The sequence below is a fragment of the Vicia villosa genome, linkage group LG6 (assembly GCF_029867415.1).
Source record: "Vicia villosa cultivar HV-30 ecotype Madison, WI linkage group LG6, Vvil1.0, whole genome shotgun sequence".
Taxonomy (NCBI): domain Eukaryota; kingdom Viridiplantae; phylum Streptophyta; class Magnoliopsida; order Fabales; family Fabaceae; genus Vicia; species Vicia villosa.
The window spans coordinates 86,120,361-86,139,015 of record NC_081185.1 but is presented as its reverse complement, the minus strand read 5'-3'; the positions used below and the strand labels follow the sequence as shown (position 1 = coordinate 86,139,015).

Genomic DNA, 18,655 nt, shown 5'->3' with positions numbered 1-18,655 from the left:
TGAAGCCTCGATGTATTTCTTAGCCGTTATTTAGAGAAACGATTGTGGCGTAGGCCTCGATGTGCATTCTCTAAATATTCACAAACGAACTTCTTTTTGTATCTCTGTTACTTAGCGAAAAGAAATGATTGAGGTGTGAGGCCTCGATGTATTTCTTAACCGCTCTTTAGAGAAACGATTGTGGTGTAGACCTCGATGTGCGTTCTCTAAATATCAAAAAAAAAACTCTTTTTGGTATGATCTAAGTCACAAATTAAATCCCCATAAAAAACACCAACCAAAAACACTTAAAACACTAATAAATGGTCAGATTTAAAACAAAGTAAGGAAGTGATGCGAGACCTTGTAGTGGGTTCTCGTCATCATGGAATTACCCTAAAAGATACAAACCAATCTCTTTTTCTCCTTCCTAAGGGCAACGTCATTTCCGTTTGTACGCATCGTAGGTCTTCCCTTATGCAAGAACGTGAACGTTGACTCCGCCCAATTAAAAAACACAAAAAACAAACAGAAAATCGTGAGCCGAGCTACGGTAACTCTGATTCCTGAAAAGGATACGTAGGCAGCGGGGTAGGGCCCGTGCGAGTACAATTCTTTATTTTCCCTACATTCTGCATTCATTTCGCATTTAGACATAGACATAGTACACACCCTTTAGATAGAAACAAACATAGGTGGATACCATCGAGTACGATGGGCGTGAGGGGTGCTAGTACCTTCCCCTCGCGTAACCGACTCCCGTACCTTGATTCTCTGGTCGCAAGACCCTGTTCCTTCCTTTGTTAGGTTTTCTGATATTCCTTTCCCTTATGGGATAAATATATTGGTGGCGACTCTGTTCATTTTTCGCGAGCGTGCGACAAGTTCTTCGAGTATTTATTTCAGGGGGAGATTATTTATCTCAGGGGGAGATTGTTAATCTCAGGGGGAGACATATTCATATGCTTATGCTATAGCTGTGTAATTTGTCTTTTGCCGTCTGCTCTTTCTGATCGCAAATTCATATCATTTATATATGTTTTTGTCATCATCAAAAAGGGGGAGATTGTTAGAACAAGATTTGTTCTGATCAATTATCTTAGTTTTGATGATAACAATAATATGAATTTTTCTTAAGATAATATGGTACTCTAATCCAATGCAATTTCCTTTTCAGGAAATATATAAAGAGTACGCATAATTCAGCGCTCAGAAGCTTTGTCTCAAAGGGTTCAGCATGCAACATCAGAACATGGTCTGGCAAGACATCAGAAGATGGTCGAAGCAGAATCAGAACATGGGTCTATGGAAGCATCAGAAGAACATGAGATCAGAAGCACTGAAGTTCTGATGGTATCACGCTCAGAAGCACTTCAAGGTCAGAAGATCAGAAGATGCTATGCACCAAGCTGTTTGACTCTGATGATATTCAAACGTTGTATTCACAAACATCAGATCAGAAGGAAGTACAAGTGGCAGGCTACGCTGACTGACAAAAGGAACGTTAAAAGCTATTAAAGGCTACGTCAGTAGACACAGCGTGAACAAGGCTCGAGGTAGTTGACAAAAGCGTATAACATTAAATGCGATGCTGTACGGAACACGCAAAGCATTAAATGCACTCAACGGTCATCTTCTCCAACGCCTATAAATATGAAGTTCTGATGAGAAGCAAAGTTAACGATCCTGAACAAGATTATTCAAAAAGACTTGCTGAAACGCTGTTAAACTCAAAGCTCAGAATCTTCATCTTCATCAAAGCTCACTACATTGCTGTTGTAATATATTAGTGAGATTAAGCTTAAACGTTAAGAGAAATATCACAGTTTGTGATTATAGCTTTTAAGAAGCATTTGTAATACTCTTAGAATTGATTACATTAAGTTGTAAGGAACTAGAGTGATCGTGTGGATCAGTATACTCTAGGAAGTCTTAGAAGTTATCTAAGCAGGTTGTAACTAGAGTGATCGTGTGGATCAGAATACTCTAGAAAAGTCTTAGAGGGTATCTAAGCAGTTGTTCCTGGAGTGATCAGTGTGTGATCAGAAGACTCTGGAAGACTTAGTTGCTGACTAAGTGGAAAACCATTGTAATCCGTGCGATTAGTGGATTAAATCCTCAGTTGAGGTAAATCATCTCTGCGGGGGTGGATTGGAGTAGTTTAGTTAACAACGAACCAGGATAAAAATAACTGTGCAATTTATTTTTATCTGTCAAGTTTTTAAAGCTACACTTATTCAAACCCCCCCTTTCTAAGTGTTTTTCTATCCTTCATCATGTACCCGTTTAGACCTCACAGTTAACTCTTAGCATCTTTATTATAGATCAATAACAATATAAGAAGGTGGACAATCCACAAGATGCCAAAGTAGATACCAAAAGACAATCAAATAAATAGATATAATAAATATACCTGAAAATTGGTGCATATCAGAATTGTGTTATTTCTCTAAAACCTTAACAAAAAATGTCTTCTAATCTTTTCTTTCTGCCCCTCAAAGGAATGAAAAGCTAAAACACACGGGTTTAGAAATAAAGCATAATCATTCCGCAGTTCCATGAAATTAGTCCAGTTATTCACAGATGTAAAAAGCCAATACTCGACCTAAAAAGAAATGCTATTCGAAAGTGTTAGTGTTATAGCATATGCTTTAAGGGTTAAAAGCTTATTATGAAACCAGTTATAACAGGTGCAAGTAACCTGCGCAGGTTAGATCGTTGCGTCTCGTAACTGAATTCATCTTTGTTAGTAATGCGGTGGTTGACCTTCGGATATAACCAACAACTGTATAATAAAAACATAGGAGTGTTCTAAAATATCAATAGTTAGGGAAAACAATAGTTAGGGAAAACAATGGAAGACCAAATTCAAATAGCACTAACATGATCAGGGAAATCCAATACACACATTCTATACAGCTAAATCATTCAAAAGTATACTAAGGATAACCAACCTGAAAACAATAGCTATATCATTTTCAAACCATCACACTCGCCGCCGGAAACACGTTGCTACCACCACAGATCTACCACTGTCAAACCATCCACCTCTGTAAAATTAACAGAAATATCATAGTCGCGTCGGAGTTTTGCAGATCTAAGAAAAGAAGGATAAAAAGCACAAACCCTAAATTTTGTGTTCATTTCATCTGGAGTTTCTTTCATAACCCAATATCTATCTTGAAAATTTTTTATTTGTATATCTCTGTAAAATCTCCCAGAATCCTATAGTCTTTGTTGAAAAAAAGTAAGAGAGAACAAAGAAGAATAGGAAGAGAGAGCCAGACGAAGAGAGAAGAAAAAAAGAAGATGAAGAGAGAAGCAGCGGATGAGAAAAGAAAGAAGAGGAAGAGAGAGAATATGTTGGAGAAAGCAGAAGAAAAAATGACATTTGAAAAAGAGAAGATGGGAAAGGTTGAATTGGCTAGGTTGGTTTGAAACTAAAGAGAACGACATGAAGGCCAAAAGGGAAATGATAAACAACAACTTTTAGAAATCAATAGTTATAATTGGACCATGTCAGAATTTAGTCACAAAAAGTAATATTAGGACACATTTTGACCCTAAAATTAATAGGTGGAATTTTTTAAACAAAGGGCATATGTGTATTTACCAGGTACTTGTGTTTTCTTATTTTATAGATTTAACTATCAAGTGAACCATACATATAAGCTATTACATCATCCATCATGTGCAAATTAAGCCCTTCATGTGCTACAAGGCTTATTAAATATCGAAAAGTGTTGGCATCTATTACAGGTGAGTATGTCTCATCAAAGTCAATTCCAAGTCTTTGCGAAAAACCTTGAGCAACAAGTCGAGCCTTGTATCTCACAATTTCATTATTTTCATTTCATTTTCGCACAAAAACCCATTTGTATCCAACTGGCTTCACACCTTGAGGTGTTCGCACTACAGGTCCAAAAACTTGTCTTTTGTAGAGTGAGTTCAATTTTGCTTCAATTGCATCTTTCCATTTTGGCCAATCCTCACTTTGTCTATAATTTTTAATAGACGTTAGTTCATGATCCTCGTTGACATTTATCACATTTAGCGCTATATTGTACGAAAAAATATCATCAATGTCGACTTCATGTCGGTTCTATTGTATTCCATTTTGGACATAATTTATCGAGATCTCTTTATTTCATATTTCAAGTACTTGATTAGTTCTCCTAGAACTAAAAAATAAATTATGTCAAAGTGCTCCTAGAATTTTCATATTCTCACTTGGGTCATCTTTAACTTTAGTTTCTTTTCTTAATAGAGGACTTTTAACATTGGAACCGACTTTCATACCATGCTTCAGGCGTGGCTACAACTCATTTGCAATATAAGTTTATCCAATAGGAGAATCCACTTTGAGTGGAGTATTAACAGTTTGTAATTTGTTTCATAAACTTTGTAAAAGAACAATTTTGAACTTTTGGTTCATATTAGTTTGTACGAGGATCAAGACAACAATTTATTTTATTAATTGAACTTCTGGTTCACATTTGAACTTTTGATTCACACTTTCAATTGCTTATTCTCTCACCCTAATATTGAGAAAATTAATTTATCAATTGATAGTCAGCCTACTAGGCTTCAAACAAGTATCCAATTATTGGATCAAGATACATCCTCAAATAAAGGATTCAGATAAAAGATATTTTCTCAATATTATTTCAAAACTCATCTTAGTGTACTATATTGGAGCAATTGAATAATTACAACATATCCTAAAATAATTTGTAAATTAAGAGGAGAATTAACATATACTATCTTGTTGGCTTAATGTGAATGAATATATTAATATTCGTACAAGATGTTCGATATTAATTTTAATATGTGATACTTATCAATAAAGTTCTGAAAAATTCAGAAACTAAAATCTTAGTATGAGAAAACAACTTCACAAACTTCTGGTTGTGGTGAGTAGACAATAAATATTTGCATAATATTTTTATTTTCCTTTAGAAACACATAAAATATATTGGATTGAAGAAACTTCTGGTTCTTCAATACTACTTTTCGCATCATAATACATTCAGGATTGAAGAAACTTCTGGTTCTTCAATACTAATTTTCACATCATAATAAATTCGAGATGACCCAACCGATTTTGTCAACGTTCTTAAATTTAATTTGTAAACTTATGGTTTTCAATTATATATATATATATATATATATATATATATATATATATATATATATATATATATATATATATATATATATATATATATATATATATATATTGTAAATATAATTGGAATTTTGTTGTTATCAAAACATCAAGATAAAAATAGATATATTGTAAACAAATGATTAATTTTCATTTGATTTAATTGTTATAAACTAAATCTAAAGAATAAAAAAAAATTATTCATTAATAACTAAATAAAATAAAATAAATATCATAAGCAAATTTCAATAGAATAATATAATAAATAAATAAGAATCTGAAAAACCAATATGGATATTAAGACACTATCATTACAATATAATATTTTAAACTGCTATATTAAAAATAAATGAATATAATAAAAAAATGTGAAGATATTTTTGAAAGTATTTTCTTGATTGTCTGATTCTTGTAGAATTGACCAATTTTTTTCACCAACGATCAACAAAAAATTATAATTCTTCAAAGATTTTTTATATTAAAATATTAGTTCTTTTGGAACAATTGCCCAATCATCATAAATGATCATGATATTTAAATTTTTTTTATTGTTATTGGATCGCATTTGTCATATACAAATGCAATGATTGAAGAAAATTATGATATACAAAGAAAATATGTAATTAAGCCAAAATATTATCATATAAATCAAATTATATATGCATATCATGTAGATAGTAGGTAATTAGTTATATCCAAATTGATGATTATGGTAATAAAATAATAAATATTTTGATATATAGACATAAATTTAAAAATATATATTTCTATTTATAAATTCTATATCCAAAAGATATACTGTTTATCAAAATTATTTTCAATTAGGAATCATGTTCCAATGTTCTATATCTATATGTTCCAATATTTAAAAAATATTCTTATTCTATATTCATCATCTTAAATCTAATATAATTATAGATAATTATGCTATATCAATATGTTTCAGTATTAAAAAAATAATTCAGCACATATAATGAAAATCTCTTCTTTTTTTTCGCGACATATATGATGAATATTTTTTTCATAGGAAATATATTAATATAGCATAATTATCTATAATTATATTAGATTTGAGATGATGAATATAGAATAAAAACACTTTTTTAATACTGAAATATATTGATACAGAACATATTGAAGCATGATTCCTAATTGAAAACAATTTTGATAAACATTATATCTTTTTGATATAGAATTTATAAATAAAAATGTATATCTGTAAATATATGTCAATATATCAAAATATTTATTACTTTACCATAATCAAAATAATATATTTAAAGTGTGCGGCATGAATATTTTAATAAAATATACAATAAAAGATTTAATACAGTAAATCCAACAATAATAATATAAAATATAATTAAATATTTTTAAAATTTTTATAAATAAAATCATGTTTGACTGCCCTTATAAAATATCATAATATTAAATTTCTGTAAATTTAAATTTGACTCCTCAAAACGGAAATTTGACTTAATACAATCAATAATAAATCACAATATTTATATGAAAATACATATATAACGTTTTCATTTATGTTAAAACACATGCTATCCCATTTTACACATAATTAAAAATATAACGTTTTCATCAATGTAAAGTTTATTTTTCTAAAAAAATATATGTTCCTTTTTTCATTTATTTTTCTTTATAAATATTTTTTGTTTTCTATATATAAGTGTGTATAATGAACTTGTTAATCTCACATCTATCCAGAAATAAAATATAAGGTGAAATTAACCCTACGCAATGGTCTCTCGTTATTTCTTGATTTTGTGCTTTGCTTTCATTTTGCTTTCAGGTAATAGAAACAAATTTTATTTGTCTCTTTAATTTATTTTTATGTATTAATTTATCAGAAATTTTGATATTATTTTCTCTATATTTGTGTTCTTAGTTTTCTGATTCTAAAAAAAACCTCTATCTTTTTAGATTAGTATGATTCAAGAGTTTATATCATATAAATTTTTAATTTTTATGAATTTGATAATTCACATATAACAAAAATCTATAATTATGTGTTTTGCTAAAGCCATAATTGTGGTATATAAATATATTATATACATTTAACTTTATTTTTGTTGCAGGTATTGCAAATAGTTTGGGTCCAAATCCAAACTGCTCTGGGGTATGCACAAATGTTCAAGAGTGCATTAAAGAATGCTCTAATAGAGGCTTCAACAATGGTGGTTACTGTTTAGGAATGGGACTTCAACCTAAGTATGAACTTTGTTGCTGTAAATAAAACCCAAATATCCACCTTTAGAACTTGGGAAAATTTTGAACTTGATTAGTGTAATAAAAAAAGTTCTGCAAATAAATGGAAAAGCATATGAGTTTTAATTTTGTAGTCACTCATTTTAAAATCATGCTTTTGTCTATTCAGATGTGTTAAATTATAATTCCTAGTGCAAAAAGATTTGTTTTGTTTAGAAGTGTACAGTTTCTTACACACAAATTTGTTTTAGATCTAGATAAATTTAATTTAAATTTAAAATAGATTAGATTTGATTTAGTTCTAAAATATGTATTTTGTGCTTTAATAGTTTTGGGCTTTGGCTTAGAAAACAAGCTAACCTAAATCTATAAATACGGAGTAACTCTCAGTATTTTGTAATCAAGTCAAAAATGTTGTATTCATAAAATTTGTAGTTGCAAGTGAATAACAAAGTTTTCCAAAATTTGTGGGCAGAGAGTTACTCTGCAGAAACCCTAATCTCTTTTCTTCTTTAAATTTCCTTTCTTATTTTCATCGTTATTGTGTGAGTGATAGCAATATTGTTCATCAAGATTGGTAGAAATTCATCATCTATATTGGTGGATTTCCAACATCTGGTATCTAAGCCTTGGTTTGAGAAAGGGACCGAGTTAATTATATCGAAATGCCCAGGAGGTGGTGTCTCGTTGCAAGGTGAGCATTGTGGACTCACACTTGAGGGGGAGTGTTAGAATAATAATGCAAGTGTGAGTAAGTGGGGAAATAGTCCATTGGATAGGAATGTGGTGACTTGAACATTTATAAGTGGGAGAACCCAGTCACCTATCACCTTAAGGTTTTTGGTGAATAAGTGGTGTGTCTCTCACAAAGGTACCTAGTCCTACACTACGTATCAATGCTCCCTAGTGAAAAACTCCCCCAACAAATGGTATCAAGAGCTCCGGTTTATCGATCAAGGGAAGAAGAAAAAAAATCATGATGGTGGTGAATAATGGGAATGGAAATTATCCAGCAAGTCTACCAATTCTGAAAGTAGATAACTATGAGAATTGGTGCAAACAGATGAAATTTCTATTCAGGTAACAAGGTCTTTGGGATCTTGTAAAGGATAGAGTAGGAGAGCTTGAAGAAGATGCTTTAGAAGAAGAAATAGAAGAACACGAAGAATTAGAAGAGTTATAAAGCACACTTTATAGTTCATCAATTGCTGAGTCCAGACAACTTCAAAAAGGTTAATGATTTTGAATCTACAATAGAAGCTTGGGAGATTCTTGAAAAGTCTTTTGGAGGCGTAGAGAAGGTGAAAGAGGTAAGTTTACAAACTCACAAAAGAACGTATGAATTACTTCAGATGGAAGATAATGAAAGCATGATTGATTTCTTCACTAGAGTTACGTAACTAGTGAATCAAATCAAGATATGTGGAGACGTGTTAACAACAAAAGTTGTTGTTTTGAAGATCTTGAGGTCTCTGGCCCCTAAGTTCGATCACGTGGTGGTAGCCATAGAAAATTCGAAGGATTTGTCGAAATTGACAAAAGAAGATCTTCAAGGGACACTTGAATCTCATAAACAACGAATGGCTGAAAGAGATGTAGGCAAGTCGAAGAGTGATATGGCTTTGCAGGCTCAGTCGGAAAACAAAAAAGAAAGGCAAAGGAAGTTGGAATGGAAATAAAGGTAGAGGTGGCTACAACAATTCGACTGGTCAAAGTCGGCAAGAAGGAAACTGGTCAAATTAGAGAAAACCCTCATACCAAAGAAACCAAAGAGGTGGTGTTGTAGGTAGAGGAAGAGGTAGAGGAAAAGGTGGTGGTCGAAATCCTGACAAGAGTTACATTCAGTGTTTCAATTGTCAGAAGTATGGTCACTATTTTACAAAGTGTTTAGAAAAGAATACGGAGCAAGAAAGTGATGCAAATTTTGCAAAACAAGAAGAAGAAGAAGAAGAAGAAGAAGAAGAATAAGAAGAGATGATGCTGATGGTCACAACAAAAGATGAAGATGAATTCAAGGACCAATTGTACTTGGATTAAGGATGCTCATCATACATGTTTGGAAGGAAAGATTGGTTTGTCAACATAAAGCCCTTAATAAAGAACATGGTGAAATTCGCAAATGACAATACTCTAGCAGCTGAAGGTATTGGAGACATTCTAATTATGAGGAAAGATGGAAAAAGGTCAGTAATTTCCAATGTGTTGTACATACCAAGCATGAAGAGCAACTTTCTCAACATTGGGAAGTTGGTCAAAAAACTATAAAGTGTCGATCAAATACAAGATGGTGAGAGTCGTCGACGCAAATGGAAGGTTAATCTTGAAGGCTCCTATGTCTCAAAATAGAACCTTCAAGTTCGAACTCGACGTGATGGAGCATGTAACACCCTTCTAAACCCCGCGGCAATTTTAAAAATTAATCAGAGTAAAAACATATGCACAAGGGTGCCACAATTATTTAAAATAAATAAAACAACTAAGGTCAAAGTCATGCTTCATTAGGAAACGGTTCACCAAAACATAAATCATGTTTATCACAGCGGAATACTAAACCTCATCAAATACAACCAAATGGAGTCATAATTCAACATCAAATAAAATGGATAGTTTCATAAAAACTTCTATAACTATCGTTCCCCAGTGTTACAGATCAGAGCATGACCGACACGACCCAACATAAACGGATAAACTCTATGAGTCATCCTCACCAAGCACTAATGCCGCTACTCCTCAATCTGAAAATGACAACATGTAAGGGTGAGTCTCATTCTCAATTAGTAAATATTATGCAATTCATAAGCAACAAGCATCATAATATACCGTTCACCCAATTATACATATTCAGATTCACATCCATTATTAATTCACACAATAATAGATCACATCACATACTACAGAAATCCATACAATCATATTATGACAAAAATGCATATGACACAACTGACACTATGCATGTGGTACCAATAAACCGTGGAATCAATCCACCTAACCGATCTACGCCTCATCGAGATACGGCCCACCGACACAATTTCCACACAATGGGAAATATGTCCACCAACGATCCAAAACCTCACCGGGATCCAACATCAATGCATATGAATGAATGAAACACATATAACATACTTAAAACACACTAAATCACGATGAGCAACTCATCTCAACACCACGTCACCGAATAAGTATGTACATGTTTTCATCATCATTCAAATAGTCATGCATCCATCACAATCATAATAACAAATCTTACCAATTCATCATCACATCAAACACATTGTCACACCTATTTCATATGCACACAATGTTCAATTCTCCTCAAGTAATTAAATCGAGTTTTTAAAGAAATAAGGTCGGATAATACCAATATTCATCGTTCATCATATAAAACATTTAATTACTTGCACAACGCCCAAAACGACACTAAGAAATGATACACGGATCAAAAGATACATTATTTTGAAGTTTGGAAAAATTCACACACAGCAAGGCTCGCTCAGCGGAGCAAGGCAGAAGCGAAACCCTTCAGACCCCCGCTCAGCGGACCTCAAGCGATGTCAAACAGAAGCGAACCACGTTGGGACCTCTGCTCAGCGGACCCCCCTCCGCTCAGCGGACCTACGATTTCAGCAAACCCCAAGTCTGCGACAGACCCTGCGATTTCACTCCCTTTTCACCCAAAAACGATTCCAGACATCACATACAGGCATACAATCATCATATATTCAATTATACACCATAAAACATCATCCAAACTCATTATTAATCAACTATTCACACAATTATCATTAATTCAATCCAATTAGAATACCCTAACCTAACAATTCCAAATATCTAATTGAACCAAACCATACATCAATCTACCTATCACCTAAGATCACATAAGAGATACTAAAGGAAGAGTCCCCCCTTACCTCGATGAATCTCTTGAATGCTCTCCTTCCGGTTTCACGTTCTTGCCTCTTTCTCTTCTCTTGCTCTTTTCACGTGTTCTTCCTTTTCTCCCCAAATGGTTCCCTTTTCTTATTTTATGAAAAATAAAATAAAATAGATTAACCACAACTTAGTAAAAGGCCTAACTAGTTAGCACCCCCTTTTACTATCACCACACCATAAGCCCAATATCTCATATTCCATCATTCTCCAATTAAATCCAATTTAAAATTCCAAAATTCCAATTATTTAATTTAAATCCAATTTAAATTAATATACTGAAATTATGGGTGTTACAACTCTCCCCCACTAAAAGAGTTTTCGTCCTCGAAAACATACCTTAGACGAAAAGTTCCGGGTATGAGTCCTTCATCTGACTCTCTAACTCCCATGTAACATTTCCACCGGCTGGTCCTCCCCAAACCACCTTCACCGTTGCTATATCCTTACCTCGCAATTGCTTCACTTTATAATCTTCAATGCTCGTAGGTAACGTCTCTACAGTCAGATTATCTCGCACTTGTATATCATCTACCTGAATCTCATGAGACGGATCCGCAATGTATTTCCTCAACTGGGATACATGGAACACATCATGCAAATTAGCGAGTGCAGGCGGTAAAGCAATCTAATAAGCAACCTTCCCAATCTTCTTAGTAATCTGAAATGGACCAATGAAATGCGGAGTTAACTTCTTCGACTTCAAGGCTCTCCCAATACCGGTCATCGGAGTAACTCGCATGAATACATGATCTCCTTCCTTAAATTCAATATCCTTCCTTCTGATCTTGTCATGGTAACTCTTCTGACGACTCTGAGAAGCTCTCATCTTTTCCTGAATCATCTTGATCTTTTCCGTAGTTTGTTGCACAATCTCCGGTCCAACCACCGTATTTTCTCCATATTCGTACCAACACAAAGGCGTTCTACATCTCCTACCATACAATGCTTCAAACGGAGCCATACCAATACTGGAATGATAACTATTGTTGTAGGTAAACTCCACCAAAGGTAAATAACTATCCCAAGCACCACCTTTCTCTAATACACAAGCTCGTAGCAAATCCTCTAATGATTGAATCGTCCTCTCTGTCTGACCATCTGTCTGCGGGTGATAAGCAGAACTCAACCTCAACTTAGTACCCAAGGCTTCTTGCAATCCTGTCCAAAACTTAGAAGTAAATCTCGGATCTCTATCCGACACAATACTAGCCGGAACACCATGCAAACTCACTATCTTCTCAACATACAATTGAGCCAACTTCTCCATCGGATAATCCATTCTTATTGGAATAAAGTGAGCAGATTTCGTCAACCGGTCTACAATAACCCAAATAGAATTACAATTCCTGCTCGTTCTAGGTAAACCAGATACAAAGTCCATAGAAATTCCATCCCACTTCCAATCCGGAACAAACAACGGTTCCATCAATCCAGACGGTTTCTGATGCTCAATTTTCGACTTCTGACAAATTAAGCAAGCATAAAAAAACTCAGCAATTTCTTTCTTCATTCCAGGCCACCAAAATAATTTCTTCAAATCATGATACATCTTGGTAGCACCAGGATGAATGCTCAATCCACTCCGGTGTCCTTCTTCCAGAATATTCTTTCTAATCTCAGCAACATCGGGTACACACACTCGGTCTCCAAACCTTATGACACCATTCTCATCAATTCGGAATTCACCTCCTCGACCTTGGCTAATCAATATCAGCTTATCTACCAAGCCAACGTCAGATTTCTGTCCGTTTCTAATTTCTTCAAGGATACTATTAGTCAACTTCAACATTCCCAACTTAACACTATTGGAAGTACTTTCACATACCAAACTCAAATCTCGGAATTGCTCAATTAAATCCAATTCTCGCACCATTAGCATAGACATATGCAACGACTTCCTGCTCAATGCATCGGCAATAACATTTGCTTTACCAGGATGGTAATTCAACCCGAAATCATAATCTTTCAGAAATTCTAACCATCTTCTCTGCCTCATATTAAGTTCTTTCTGATCGAAGAGATACTTCAGACTCTTATGATCGCTAAATACCTCAAATCGAGAACCGTAGAGATAATGTCTCCACAACTTCAGTACAAACACAACAGCCGCCAATTCCAAATCATGAGTTGGATAATTCTTTTCATGAATTTTCAACTGTCTTGAAGCATAGGCCACTACCTGTTTATCTTGCATCAAAACACCACCTAAACCCATCAGTGAAGCATCACAGTACACATTAAAAGACTTCGCTGGATTAGGCAAAATTAAGATCGGAGCACTTGTCAATCTATTCTTCAATTCTTGAAAACCTTTTCCACATTCTGAGTCCCATATAAATACTTGTCCTTTTCTTGTTAACTTAGTCATTGGTAATGCCAACTTCGAAAATCCTTCAATGAACTTCCTATAGTAACCCGCCAGACCAAGAAAACTACGAATCTCTGAAGCATTCTTCGGCGTATCCCACTGAGATACTGCTTCTACCTTCATAGGATCCATTGCGATACCGTTCCTCGAAATTACATGGCCAAGAAAACTTACTTCCTCCAACCAGAATTCACATTTAGACAATTTCGCATACAACTTCTTCTCTTTCAATAACTCTAATACTACTCTCAGATGCTCTTCATGTTCTTCATCACTCTTCGAGTAAATTAGAATGTCGTCAATGAACACTACCACGAACTTGTCAAGATACGGGTGAAATATCCTGTTCATATACTCCATGAAAACACCAGGTGCATTAGTAACACCAAATGGCATAACAGAATATTCATAATGTCCATACCTCGTTCGGAATGCCGTCTTTTGAATATCTTTCGCCTTCACACGAATTTGATGATATCCAGACCTCAAATCAACCTTGCTAAATACACAAGCTCCAACCAACTGGTCCATCAAATCATCAATCCTCGACAAAGGATATCGATTCTTGATTGTCACTTTGTTCAGTTGTCTATAATCAACACACAGTCTCATTGAACCTTCTTTCTTCTTAACCAACAGTACCGACGCACCCCACGGTGACACACTAGGACGAATAAACTTCTTTTCCAACAATCCCTCTAACTGTTTCTTCAATTCAGCCAATTCCGATGCCGACATGCGATACGGTGCCATCGACACAGGACTAGTTCCAGGAATCAATTCTATAGCAAACTCCACTTCTCTTTCAGGTGGCGACTCACTAACATCTTCGGGAAACACTTCCGGATACTCATTCACCACCCGTAGCTCACCAGTGTTATCGCCCCCTTTTACTTCCATTGAAGAGCACAACATAAATACCACCGCTCCATCATTGACGGCCAAATTCATCTGGTTGACTGACATAGTCAAATCTTCAACACTAACCTCTTCAGGAAAGATAACCGTCTTCGTAAAACAATTAATATGAACTCGATTAAATTGCAACCAGTTCATTCCCAATATGACGTCAAGTCCTTCAAGAGGAAGGCACACTAAGTCCATTCCAAACTTTCTACCAAATATGTCAACAGGACAGTTAAAACAAGCAGAAGAAGTAGTTACTGAACCCGACGCAGGAGTGTCAATAACCATACTTCCATGAATAACAGATAATTATAATCCCAATCGTTTAGCACAATCCAATGAAATGAACGAATGAGTCGCTCCAGTATCTATAATAGCAACTAAAGGTGTGTCATGGATAAAACACGTACCTTTAATCAGACGATCTTCCGGAGTAGTCTCTGACCCAGACAAAGCAAAGACTTTCCCACCAACCTGATCCTTTTGCGGTTTAGTGCAATGTGGACTGATGTGACCCTCTTCGCCGCAATTGTAGCAAGTCACGATCTTCATCCTACAGTCTGAAGCAATATGACCCGCCTTACCACACTTGAAGCATTTCTTCTCTCCACTCTTGCACTCATTCCTTCTATGCCCAGTCTCACCACAGTTGTAGCACCTAACGGGAGCACCAGAATCTCCCCCACTAGGCCTATTCCAATCTCCAGCTCTAGGATTTCCTCTACCATATGGCTTACCTCTATCCATAGGTTTCTTACCTTTCTTGTCAACCAACTCGCGAGAGTGAGATGACTTCAGCTTAAGGTTATCCTCTTCGAAGATCCTACTACAGTCCACCAAATCGACAAATCGCCGAATTCTCTGGTACCTGATCCCTTGCTTGATCTCATCACGAAGACCATTCTCAAACTTGATGCACTTTAAGAATTCACTCGCCTCGTCATTATTGTAGTGAACGTAGTACTTCGCCAACTCGACAAATTTCGAAGCATACTCTGGTATCGTCATATTACCCTGAGTCAGCTCCAAAAATTCATTCTCTTTCCTGCCTCGAACGTCTTCCGGAAAATACCTCCTCAGAAACTCTCTCTTGAACACAGCCCAGGAAACAGCTACACCATCAACATCCAATTCAGCCCTGGTAGCCATCCACCAGTCATCAGCCTCTTCGGACAACATATGAGTACCATACCTCACTTTCAGGTTCTAAGCACAATCGATGACTCTGAAAATCCTCTCGATCTCCTTAAGCCATTTCTGAGCACCTTCAGGATCATGTGTGCCCTTGAACAACGGAGGATTGTTCCGCTGAAAACTGTTCAGTTGCCTGTCAGCACCAATACCAGCTCCATTGACATTCCCTCCCAATACACCTTCAATCATGCCCAGAGCCTCAGCAATTGCATCCTCGTTTCTTCCTCCTCTTCCGGCCATTGTTCTGCTAAATATAAAACAATATTCATTAGAACAAGACGTATCGATAGTGTCAACCTTACACTATTCGCATACGAGGGATTACTGACACTAAGACTCTGACTCAAACGACCGACTATGCTCTGATACCACTATTGTAACACCCTTCTAAACCCCGCGGCAATTTTAAAAATTAATCAGAGTAAAAACATATGCACAAGGGTGCCACAATTATTTAAAATAAATAAAACAACTAAGGTCAAAGTCATGCTTCATTAGGAAACGGTTCACCAAAACATAAATCATGTTTATCACAGCGGAATACTAAACCTCATCAAATACAACCAAATGGAGTCATAATTCAACATCAAATAAAATGGATAGTTTCATAAAAACTTCTATAACTATCGTTCCCCAGTGTTACAGATCAGAGCATGACCGACACGACCCAACATAAACGGATAAACTCTATGAGTCATCCTCACCAAGCACTAATGCCGCTACTCCTTAATCTGAAAATGACAACATGTAAGGGTGAGTCTCATTCTCAATTAGTAAATATTATGCAATTCATAAGCAACAAGCATCATAATATACCGTTCACCCAATTATACATATTCAGATTCACATCCATTATTAATTCACACAATAATAGATCACATCACATACTACAGAAATCCATACAATCATATTATGACAAAAATGCATATGACACAACTGACACTATGCATGTGGTACCAATAAACCGTGAAATCAATCCACCTAACCGATCTACGCCTCATCGAGATACGGCCCACCGACACAATTTCCACACAATGGGAAATATGTCCACCAACGATCCAAAACCTCACCGGGATCCAACATCAATGCATATGAATGAATGAAACACATATAACATACTTAAAACACACTAAATCACGATGAGCAACTCATCTCAACACCACGTCACCGAATAAGTATGTACATGTTTTCATCATCATTCAAATAGTCATGCATCCATCACAATCATAATAACAAATCTTACCAATTCATCATCACATCAAACACATTGTCACACCTATTTCATATGCACACAATGTTCAATTCTCCTCAAGTAATTAAATTGAGTTTTTAAAGAAATAAGGTCGGATAATACCAATATTCATCGTTCATCATATAAAACATTTAATTACTTGCACAACGCCCAAAACGGCACTAAGAAATGATACACGGATCAAAAGATACATTATTTTGAAGTTTGGAAAAATTCACACACAGCAAGGCTCGCTCAGCGGAGCAAGGCAGGAGCGAAAACCTTCAGACCCCCGCTCAGCGGACCTCAAGCGACGTCAAACAGAAGCGAACCATGTTGGGACCTCCGCTCAGCGGACCCCTCTCCGCTCAGCGGACCTGCGATTTCAGCAAACCCCAAGTCTGCGACAGACCCTGCGATTTCACTCCCTTTTCACCCAAAAACGATTCCAGACATCACATACAGGCATACAATCATCATATATTCAATTATACACCATAAAACATCATCCAAACTCATTATTAATCAACTATTTCACACAATTATCATTAATTCAATCCAATTAGAATACCCTAACCTAACAATTCCAAATATCTAATTGAACCAAACCATACATCAATCTACCTATCACCTAAGATCACATAAGAGATACTAAAAGGAAGATTCCCCCATTACCTCGATGAATCTCTTGAATGCTCTCCTTCCGGTTTCACGTTCTTGCCTCTTTCTCTTCTCTTGCTCTTTTCACGTGTTCTTCCTTTTCTCCCCAAATGGTTCCCTTTTCTTATTTTATGAAAAATAAAATAAAATAGATTAACCACAACTTAGTAAAAGGCCTAACTAGTTAGCACCCCCTTTTACTATCACCACACCATAAGCCCAATATCTCATATTCCATCATTCTCCAATTAAATCCAATTTAAAATTCCAAAATTCCAATTATTTAATTTAAATCCAATTTAAATTAATAAACTGAAATTATGGGTGTTACAGAGCATAAGTGCCTTTCGACTGCATCTAGCAGAGATGAATGGATGTGGAACTATCGACTAGGTCATCTCAACTTCAAAGACATCAGAGACTTGAAAAGAAAGAATATGGTTTCAAGATTGCCAGAAATCGATATTCCAAATGTGGTATGTTAGGAATGTGTGTAGGTGAAGCAACACAAGAATAGCTTTAGCAAGGATGCAGAAAGTAAGTCAAAGGCTATTCTCGAAATCATATACTCTGATGTATGTGGTCCTATCCAAGTGGATTTAAATGGAGGTAACAAATACTTTGTTACATTCATAGATGATTTCAGTTGAAAACTGTGGACTTACCTGATCAAGAAGAAAATTGAAGTGATAGAGGTATTTGTCAAGTTTAAATCAATGGTCGAAAGACAAAGTGGGTGAAAGCTCAAGGTTCTGAGAGTTGATGGGTGTAATACGGTGAACTGACTTTTTTTATCGAAATGTCGCGGTTAAGCATGAGTCGCCACCGACTTTTATGTTATCCAAATATTAGAAAGGCTAAAAGAACAGAAAAAACCTTTTAAAGAACTTTTGAGTTCGGGGGGTAATTATGCAAAGGAAAGCTGTAAGGCACCCTTTGCATCCATGGTTTTCCATGGGCTCTTAATTGCTTTGCTCTTTGAGTTCAGAAATGTAGAAGA

At 35.3% G+C, this 18,655-nt stretch overlaps 2 long non-coding RNA genes across 2 annotated transcripts in view; one reads left to right on the top strand and one right to left on the bottom strand.

Annotated features, from left to right (window-relative positions):
- Window positions 1-3,373, bottom strand: part of LOC131611815 (uncharacterized) — a 48,206-nt gene extending 44,833 nt beyond the window's left edge. The window contains exons 1-2 of the long non-coding RNA XR_009287167.1: window positions 3,106-3,373; window positions 2,934-3,029 (exon numbers count right to left, since the gene is read on the bottom strand). This is a non-coding gene — a long non-coding RNA (uncharacterized LOC131611815). The remainder of the gene's footprint in view (window positions 1-2,933; window positions 3,030-3,105) is intronic.
- Window positions 3,374-6,844: 3,471 nt separating this feature from the next.
- LOC131611814 (uncharacterized) lies at window positions 6,845-7,492 on the top strand. The gene is made up of 2 exons (XR_009287166.1): window positions 6,845-6,950; window positions 7,237-7,492. It is a non-coding gene; the product is annotated as an uncharacterized LOC131611814 (long non-coding RNA).
- The last annotated feature ends 11,163 nt before the right edge of the window (window positions 7,493-18,655 follow it).